The sequence below is a fragment of the Salvelinus alpinus genome, chromosome 3 (assembly GCF_045679555.1).
Source record: "Salvelinus alpinus chromosome 3, SLU_Salpinus.1, whole genome shotgun sequence".
NCBI lineage: Eukaryota > Metazoa > Chordata > Actinopteri > Salmoniformes > Salmonidae > Salvelinus > Salvelinus alpinus.
Genome location: NC_092088.1, coordinates 46,878,740 through 46,889,350, shown reverse-complemented (window position 1 = coordinate 46,889,350; position 10,611 = coordinate 46,878,740). Strand labels below are relative to the sequence as shown.

Genomic DNA, 10,611 nt, shown 5'->3' with positions numbered 1-10,611 from the left:
TCCATTTAAATATATATTTTTATTTTATTTTTTATAATTCATAAGGCTTACATTTTCTTTCATAAAATGTGTTATAAAACATGGTTTGGATTAGAAAACAGCAATCCTCCAAAAAGTTAATATAGTCAAAATGTTGAGGTGTCCAAACAGTTGGTCCTTGGCACTGATATCCTCCATTCTGAAGGACTCTGGTCAAATCCTCATAAGAGATTCCTTTAGCTGCTCATACATATGCTGGTCCTATAGAGAGGGGACAATAAAGTGCATTTGTTTGGGTCATTAAAAATCCTGACTTTCTCTCTCCCTCCAACGCAGTTAAGCCAAAACCACGCCCCATTATTCCGAGGGATGTTCTACTACTCTCCCATTGGCTAGCTAGCTTGTCTCACTCACAGGCGATCAGTGCAGAGACAGTGACCTTCCAAGGTAAGGATGGAAAGTGTAATTTAACAATTAGCTGCCAACCGTAATGCAGGCCTATTATCATCATCATGTTTGTGTAACGGATGTGAAATGGCTAGCTAGTTAGCGGTGGTGCGCGCTAATAGCGTTTCAATCGGTTACGTCACTCGCTTTGAGACCTTGAAGTAGTGGTTCCTTTACTCTGCAAAAGCCGCGGCCTTTGTGGAGCGATGGGTAACGATGCTTCGTGGGTGACTGTTGTTGATGTGTGCAGAGGGTCCCTGGTTCGCACCCGGGTCGGGGCGAGGGGACGCCATAAAGTTAAACTGTTACATTTTTGATGTTGATCCAGGTCACGGCACCAATGTAACAGTTTAACTTTACGTCCGTCCCCTCGTCCATACCCGGGCTCGAACCAGGGACCCTCTGCACACATCAACAACAGTCACCCACGAAGCATCTTTACCCATCACGCCACAAAAGCCACGGCCCTTGCAGAGCAAGGGGAACCACTACTTCAAGGTCTCAAAGCGAGTGGCGTAACCGATCGAAACGCTATTAGCGCGCACCACCGCTAACTAGCTAGCCATTTCACATCCGTTACATTTGGTAACATTTGCAGATGTATTTATTTTCAGAGTTTCAATGAGTTGTAAAAATGTCTCAAGATAATTCCCTCAACTGAATGTCAGCTAAATTAACCTAGGCTACTAGCTCGGTATTTGAAGTTGTTATATTATCATCAGTAGTCTCAGGTAAAAGCATATGCTTATTTTTCATCATTTCTCAAATATTGATTAGCTAATCATTCAGTCGAATACGCTATGCTACAGCCATTGAATCTGTCTTTGAGCGTTAAGGGACGTTATACTATTGTAACAGTATTGCTTCCGTTCCTCTCCTCGCCCCTACCTGGGCTTGAACCAGAGATCCTCTGCACACATCAACAACAGCCACCCTTGTAACAACTACTTCAGGTCTCAGAGCGAGTGACGTCACCGATTGAAACGCTATTAGCCATTTCACATCGGTTACACTATTATATTTTTCGAACTTGAAATACAAGGGCAAATGTTATTAATCCGTGACTAAAATGTCGCGCTACGTGATATTCACTTCCGTACTTGGAGTGCTCAAAGGGTTGTAGAACGCCCCTCTGAATAACGGGGAGTGGTTTTGTCTTAACTGCGTTGGGGGGAAAAAAGACGCGTCTACAGCGGGTGGTCCCTAAAACCACAGAGTATCCATTATATTGACCAGATAGTCTAGTGGCCCCTCTAACAATGAAAATAAATGTATTAAAAAATGGAAGGCAGTCGGAAGGAGGCAAGATCAGGTGGGACGATTCTAGCCAATGAGCGGATAGGTTCGCTTTTGAACAACAGGCACAACGGTTTCCATTAGTTACCACAGACAGAAATTCATTATCATAAAAAAAAAAATGCTTTTTGGTTTTAATTTAATGTTAAGCATACGGATAGCAGTGTGGTTAATGTTTGGTTAAAAATTACATTTTAAAAAGATACATTTAAAAAAATAGGCGGTGTTTATAACTCTGGTAACCAGGCGGAACTCCGATAAAACCCTTTATTTTTCGAAGTCGAGGGGATGCCATGTGTCCTACTTATATCAGTACACTTGTAACAACCTAATCACTGCGACACTTATATTCGACCAAATAAGCCACACGTAGCAAATAAGCCATTCCATTTTTATTTTTTTATAAATATTTTTTTCTACACTCATTGACCTCCATACAAAAAAAATGGAGAGCTCCCAGTTATCCCTCTTGCTATGCCTTTTCCTCTCGGCTAAAACACAGTGTGTAAGTAAAAAGCACACGACTTCATTGTATGACCACAGGCTAGACCACGTTTACTTTGGGCTTAATTTACATCTGTACGGGCCTCCCGAGTGGCGCAGTGGTCTAGGCTGTGCCACTCGAGATTCTGGGTTCGAGTCCAGACTCTGTCACAGCCGGCCGCGACTGGGAGACCCATGGGGCAGCGCACAATTGACCCAGCGTCGTCCGGGTTAGTGGAGGGTTTGGCCGGCAGGGATGTCCTTGTCCCATCGCGCACTAGCGACTCCTGTGGCGGGCCCGGGCACAGGGCACGCTGACACGGTTGCCAGGCGTACGGTGTTTCCTCCAACACATTGGTGCAGCTGGCTTCCGGCTTAAGTGGGCATTGTGTCAAGAAGCAGTGCGGCTTGGTTGGGTTGTGTTTCAGAGTACGCATGGCTCTCGACAGCCGCCTCTCCCGAGTCCGTATGGGAGTTGCAGCGATGAGACAAGACTACCAATTGGAAACCACGAAATTAGGGAGAAAACAGGGTAAAAAAATAAAGATGTACATCTGTATGCAAATAGGGATGGAAATAGTAATTACGGAACAGTTAGTTCCCCAGAGTCCACAAACCACCTGAGGCTGTGTGGGAATAATGTGCTGACCCCCTCCTTCATTGTTAATGATTTAGGAATGCTGAGCCTAAGGATGACTGAGGCAACTCAACAAGCCATTTCCAGACACACACTCACTGGGGACATAACTAAATACTTAGACTTGTCTAATCGATTTGGATTCGAGGTGAGTCACTCACTGGGTAAATGATGACAGTGCAGGAGATTTGGGGTTTAGTTACATGCATGTCTGTGCAGTCATTAATTTGTCCATGTCCCACTGCATCTCACCTTTTTAGACACAGACGGCCGTACTTTCTTGAAGGCGTCCTCAAAGTTTCTCAAAGTGCTTGCTGACCCTGATGTCGGCCACAGGGCCGTTGGAGTAGCTATGACCTGAGGGGTTAATAAGTACAGACTCAGACGGAGAGGAAGTGGACTGGTGACCTTGAGGCTAATAGCGCAGTATCCTCCCTGGTGGAGGATACTGTACAATTGCTATGACCTTGGCTACGGTACTTATCTTGCCTTAGAAAGCATTGTAAACAGAAATCCAGCTTTCTAAATGGCAGACATGGGGAAATGCATGTGAGCAGTAAACCGAGGTTGCAGAGTGTTCCATAAAAAAATAAAAAGATTAAAGAGGCAGAGAGGACCTAGATGTCTTTAGGCCAGTATTACCTGTGTAAGATGGGTTGGGTTGAGTCAGGAGGTAGGCTCTCAGAGCATTGACAGAGGCTTCCCTCACCAACGCAGACAGGTCTGCCCCACTGCATGGAACACAGACACACATACACTCAAACGCATAATATCCACTGTGTTATTATAGCCACTGTGTTGATGAAGGCGGAGTGAACATCTGTAACAAAATCATCAGGGTGTTCTAAGGGAGTGGGTTTTATTTCTCCCGGTGGAGCAGACAGACAGGTTTAGATGCATTTTGCTCCCTCCTTCCTTCTCTGGGACACTCACGTGAAGCAGTCACTGCGCACGTCATGGGCTATCTCTTCCAGACACATCCTGCTCCAGATGAGGTTTGCTTCCCCCCTATGACAGACACAGTAATCATGAAACAACCCTTCTCCCGGCAACAAACATTATGAGAGGCTCATGGACCATCGTGAGCTTCCATCCATGGCATTCCACATTACCCTGGTGATGGTGAGTAAGATGGCGTGTCGGTCTGACGGAGGTGGGAGGCCCACATACAGGGTCTTGTCCAGACGGCCTGGTCTCAGCACAGCAGGGTCAATAATATCTACAGGGACAGCGTCAATAATGGTGAATACAAAACTGTACATGTGTCAATATAATCATACCCCAAAACACTGAATAATAATATTTGTGATAGGTGAATATCCATGTCAGTGAGGGAGTGAAATTATGCCAGACCTGGTCTGTTGGTAGCCGCCATGATGAAGACCTGCCGCCTGGCCTCCAGTCTGTCCATCTCAGTAAGCAGCTGGTTGACCACACAGACACTGGCTCCAGACTGAGGACACACCGCCACCATCACCCACATGTCAACAATACTATTCTCATCCACGCGATGGTGACCATCAGATAGCGGATTATTGGCCCCTCTCACCTCATGCCCGGAGCGGCGGGGGCACAGTGAGTCAATCTCATCAAAAAAGATGACACAAGGGGCAGAGTTCCGTCCTCTCTGGAACACCTGTCGCACAGCCCGCTCGCTCTCTCCGACATACTGAGGAACAAGAGAGGCAACGATGTCTAAGCTACATAACGCTAAGATAATAATTCAGGACCCCAGGATCCTTTGTGTTTTACTTCACATTATATAAAGTCAGTGGGCATGAGTTAGGAATGTTACCTCCCAGTGTGAACGGTATCTGATGTAATGCCAATTAAGGTTATAGATGGCTGTGACTACAGGTAACGGGAGCCCTCTCCAAGTAAATAATGCACAAGGCTGTTGGATCAGTTAAGCCTGCTTTCGAGAGCTACGGCGATGCTATTGATTTCAGTGGGGCACTTCAGTTACAAATATACATTTCAGCAGATCTACCAACACAGAGGCAATATTACTGGACAGGGCAAAGGGTCACAGGGAAAAGAGTGACGTCGAGGCACTCCAGGAATCTGTATAGCTGGATGTCTCACCGTGTTCAGCAACTCTGGCCCCTTGACAGAGATGAAGTTAAATCCAGACTCATTGGCAACAGCCTGAAATAAGAGAAAACGGTATAATGTTTTAAATGATTAATTACTTAAAACTACCACAAGCCTTCAACATTCCACTTATTTTAGCAGCTGGCAAATGGTACCTTGACCAGCAGGGTCTTTCCACAGCCTGGAGGTCCAGCTAGCAACACCCCTGCAGGAGCACTGAGACCCAGGGCTTTGAACTGCTCAGGAGAACGCACAGGGGCCTATGGACACACACAAAGTTACACACACACTGCCCTTATTCATCTAAACAGCACACTGCCCGCATTCCTTCTGATGTCAACCACATTGAATGAATGCTGGCATGCTACCAGGACTATTTGCATTGTCCCCCCTCCCCCATTTTTACGCTGCTGCTACTCTGTTTATTATCCATGCGTAGTCACTCTACCTCTACCTACATGTACACATTATCTCAATTACCTTGACTAACCTGTGCCCTCGCAGCAGTACACCCTGTATATAGCCTCGCTACTGTTATTTTATTGTTGCTCCTTAATTATTTGTTATTTTTGTGTTTTTCTTATTTATTTTTTACTTCAGTTTATTTTAGTAAATACTTTAACACTTATTTCTCTTAAAACTACATTGTTGGTTAAGGGTTTGTAAGTAAGCATTTCACTGTAAGGTCTACCACACCTGAAATACACCCTACCACAATCCCGTCTGAATCTGGTGTTTAGAGCTAGATAGAGATAAAAGGCCTGTCATACAATTTTAATGTATGTATAACAATTACAATTAGGGACAAGATGTTACCAGTATCACTATACTCGTTAGTATTGTAGCAAGGAGACAAAACACTGACAAAACAATAACTTCTTTAGGAAAACAGCCCTAATGTTAGAAACAAACACCATTATGTTGTCATCCAGAGTCAAATGTATTTTCCAAGCTGTAGCACACAATACTTCACATACAGCAGATTTTTAAAGAACCAATGAGTTCGGTCAGCTTCTTGTTTAGATTTTTGCCATGGAAAAAAGATATAGATAATGGTATCGTCCCGGCCCCATTTACAATGTGCCATTAACTCTGTGAACACTGCTATTGACCGTGTAAATTGACTGACATCATGCAGTTGTTAAATGAACCCAAAGAGAACATATGGTTCCTTGTGTTGCTACTTATTCAAATCATAGCAGTTGAGTCAAACTACCATGTTGTTGGTGAGGAAGCCAATTATATATGGTTAAGTTCCCACTGTCAATCACATGCTCAGAACAGGTATATTTCCTTTGTTCTGATGACAATACCTTCTAGGGTGGGGACAATTGCTGTATGGTGTTATGCTTTTAGAGTAGATAGTTGAATGTTTCTTAAAGAGCTAACCGCGATAGAGGTTGATATTTAACTTGGCCAACTTAGATGCTACAAGAGCAAAGGAACTGTTCAATTATACTTTAAGGAGGAGGCAAGGAGTTTTTCCTGACCATGTGACCTGACCAGAAAAACTCCTGGCCCAAATTAAGTCAAAATCTTAATATGTTGGTGCGCAGTGGCAACACTGAGCCCAACATATTAGATATTTTGTTTCAGGCCTATCGAGGCGATACCCACCAGGAGGGCCATGGTGAGCTCTTCGCGGATGTCATGCAGGGCCCCCACATCTTCCCAGGTGACGTCTGGCACCGTGGCGAAGCGTTCACGCTTGGCAGAGGGCTGCACGCTGGCCAGTGAGCCCTGGAAGTCTGACATGAGGATGCACAGGCCAGCCATCTGTTCCTCAAACAGAGATTCACTGCTCTTCAGCAGAGACAGCAGGTGACACAGCTCCCCCTGGTGGTAAAGACAGAAGTGGAACATTTTCACATCACTGAATCTGGTGAACATCCCACCTTAATAGTCAGAGGGAATAGTGGATCCCATACTATGTACAGCATTCTGCCCTGGTGAAAAACACAACTAGTCTACACTTATGGAGTCAAATATATCACCCTGAAGATTGTCTCTGTGGCCAGAGGCTGCTGCTCATCTCTCGGTGGTACGTTGCTTAGGTCTGTCATCTCCTGGCTTTCTGTGTCTGCTAAAGCCTGACAGCTCTCATCACCTGCTCCCTCCTTGGCCTCTGGGCCCTGTGGGAGAGGACATGCGCCCTGAGGCCGTTCTGACTCTCCCCTCTGCCTTGGGGACCAGCCCCTGGTTCTTGTCCTGCATCTCCAGCAGGACCCTGTTGACGGCGCCCATGGCGGCCTCGCGGCTTGGCGCCATGAGGTCAGCTCCCACGTACCCAGGGGTCAGACGGGCCAGCTGCCGGTAGTCAAAGTCCTCAGGGAGCTTCAGCTTCCGACAAAGGGTCTTCAGAATTCTGAGAGCAGGAATCAACACATGGCGGGTGACTTACAGTTGCAACACCAGAGCTAGCAACCACATTCTTGTCAACACCACTATTATTATAGGAGACAAGCCCACTCACCTGAGACGAGCTGCTTCGTCAGGGATCCCCAGACAGATTTCTTTGTCAAAGCGTCCAGCCCGGCGCAGCGCTGGGTCCAGAGAGTCTGGCCGATTGGTGGCACCAATAACCATCACCTGGGCTGTGACAGCTAAAGAGTTCAGGTCTGGAGGAACATATCGATGAGTGAAGGGAAGATGAAAGTCAACCAAAAGTACCAGAGAACGTGAATTGATCCTCTCCCAAGCCTGCCAACAAAATATGTCATATTGATATTTGTATCATAAGTACTAAAACGGAGATATTCCTATCAACAAAATGAAATTATGAAATCAACAAATGTATTCCACTAGTATCTCTCACCATCCATGCAAGTGAGCAGCTGAGCAACAATCCGTCTCTCCATGTCCTTGGATGCCACCTCTCTTAGGAGTGATTGCATCAATCTCATCAATGAACAGGATGCAGGGGGAGCTGGTCTGCAAGGGTAAAATGACCAGAATTGTTAGTTTGAGCGAGCTGTCCTTAAAAAAAAGGCACAGTTAGCTGTAAAATGACATTTTAAAAACCTAAATGTGTAGCAGCCTGACAGTAAGGACTCAGGAGTAGGGCTTTCCCCAACAACAACAAAACATCTTTGTTCCTAGAGTTGGAACTTTGAGACTCGAAATTGAGCTCAGGTGCATTCTGTTTCCATTAATCATACTTGAGATGTTTCTAGAACTGGATTGGAGTCCACCTGTGGTAAATTCAATTGATTGGACATGATTTGGAAAGGCACACACCTGTCTATATATAAGGTCTCACAGTTGACAGTGCATGTCAGGGCAAAAACCAAGCCATGAGGTTGAAGGAATTGTCCGTAGAGCGCCGAGACAGGATTGTGTCGAGGCACAGATCTGGGACATGGTAACAAAAAACATTCTGCAGCATTGAAGGTCCCCAAGAACACAATGGCCTCCGTCATTCTTAAAATGGAAGAAGTTTGGAACCACCAAAATCTTCCGAGAGCTGGCTGCCCAGCTAAGCTGCGCAATCGGGGGGGAAAGGGCCTTGGTCAGGGAGGTGACCAAGAACCCGCTGGTCATTCTGACAGAGCTCCAGAGTTCCTCTGTGTAGATGGGAGAACCTTCCAGAAGGACAACCATCTCAGCAGCACTCCACCAATCAGGCCTTTACACTAGTGGCCAGACAGAAGCCACTCCTCAGTAAAAGGCATATGACAGCTTGCTTGGAGTTTGCCAAAGGCACCTAAAGACTCTCAGACCATGAGAAACAAGATTCTCTGGTCTGTTGAAACCAATATTGAACTCTTTGGCCTGAATGGATCAAGGGAAAGATAAACGGAGCAAAGTACAGAGAGATCATTGATGAAAACCTGCTCCAGAGCACTCAGGACCTCAGACTGGGGTGACGGTTCCCCTTCCAACAGGACAACGCAGGAGTGGCTTCGTGACAAGTCTCGATGTCCTTGAGTGGCCCAGCCAGAGCCCGGACTTGAACCCGATCTAACATCTCTGGAGACTTGAAAATAGCTGTGCAGCGACGCTCTCCATCCAACCTGACAGAGCTTGAGAGGATCTGCAATTGCTGCCAAAGGTGCTTCAACAAAGTACTGAGTAAAGGGTCTGAATACTAATGTAAAAGTTATTTTTTTTATATATACATTTGCAAAAATGTCTAAACCTGTTTTTGCTTCATCATTATGGGGTATTGTGTGTAGACTGATAGGAAAAATAAAATGTAATCCATTTTAAAATAAGGCTGTAATGCAACAACATTTTGAAAAAGTCAAGGGGTCTGAATACTTTCCGGATGCACTGTATGTTTGCGACTGCTCGACCCAAATCTCGGTCGGCCAAAAGCCTATCCACCAAACAATCGACAAAATGGTGTCAGCCCTACTTAGGAGTGACACTTACCACAGCCTGCTCAAACAGCTCTCTCAGCTTCTGCTCAGACTCCCCAGACACCAGCTCTGGCGCAGACACCTTCAGCAAGGGCAACTCCATTTCCTGTTAACGCAGAGGGAAATGACTAAGTCACCTAGAAACCACTATATTATTTGCAGATTTTTCCAGGAAATGTGTAAAAAGAGCTACCAAGAAAACAGGTTTTGCACATTAGTGAGGAAAAAAAAGAAATCACACAACCAGCTACATATGGACAACATGCAGACCAAGGTTATTAGTCAACAAAAAATAATTAAAACAAAATCATTAACAAACCCGTTTGAAAAACTAAAACTATTATACTTGACTACAAAACTAACTAAAATCCATCATGAATTATGTTCAATTAGATTTTTTCTAAACTTCAGCCAAAAACCTAAGCTTTTTGAAGGTTGTCTAGTTACTGAATCTGGCAGGTAAATGTGGCTGGGAGATGGCAATGTTTCAAATAGGCCTAGCTTGTGCATCCCTATTACTAGCGATCACTAGATAACAGAAAATAAAAAAATGTCTAGGTTGCCTACTAGATTCTGCCTTTTCTACTAAAGTTAAAAAGCAGTGGATTGGTGTAAACATGGGCGAAAGAGTTTCTCTGTAACAGAGTTAAGAACGTACCATAAGCTCACGCCACAGATAGCTTGTGATGTTGCCGATGGAGCTATCGATTAGGTCTTTTTCGATAGCTCAAACGGTTGGTACGTTGTCAAGTAAATCAAATTGTCACATGAGTCTAATACAACTGTTGTAGACTTTACCTTGAAATGCTTGCTTACGAGCCCTTCCCAACAATGCAGAGTTTAAACTAAAATACACAAGAATGGAGCTATATACAGGAAGTACCAGATCAATGTGCAGGGATACAAGGTAGGTATTTGAAGTAGATATGTCCATGAAGGCAGGGTAAAGTGACTAGGCATAAGGATAGATAATAGTAAAATAAATAACTGAGTAGCAGCACACTAACGTCCATTTCACTGGTGCCATGATCCAAATCGGCAGTTGGGCTCAGCTCAACGGCTGGGGTGGCTCGCTGTGTAGTGTTGATAAAACAAATTTACTGGAGAACTGAGACGAAGTAGAGACTCTGGACAGGGTGGATGAGGTTTAATTAAATGCAATTTATTCAGAGGTAAAGATATCTGAAATAGCGTGCACGGACCCTTTTCATCAAGCTCAAATGGAACTATCCGAAAGAAGCCCAGATAACAGAGTGCATATACATTTTATACAGTACAGAAAGTAGGTTGAGTCTGGAAGTTCTGGTCCTCTGG

The 10,611-nt window shown here is 44.8% G+C and overlaps 1 pseudogene; it reads right to left on the bottom strand.

Moving 5' to 3' along the window:
- LOC139569816 (nuclear valosin-containing protein-like) lies at nt 1-9,400 on the bottom strand (annotated as a pseudogene).
- Nucleotides 9,401-10,611: the final 1,211 nt, after the last annotated feature.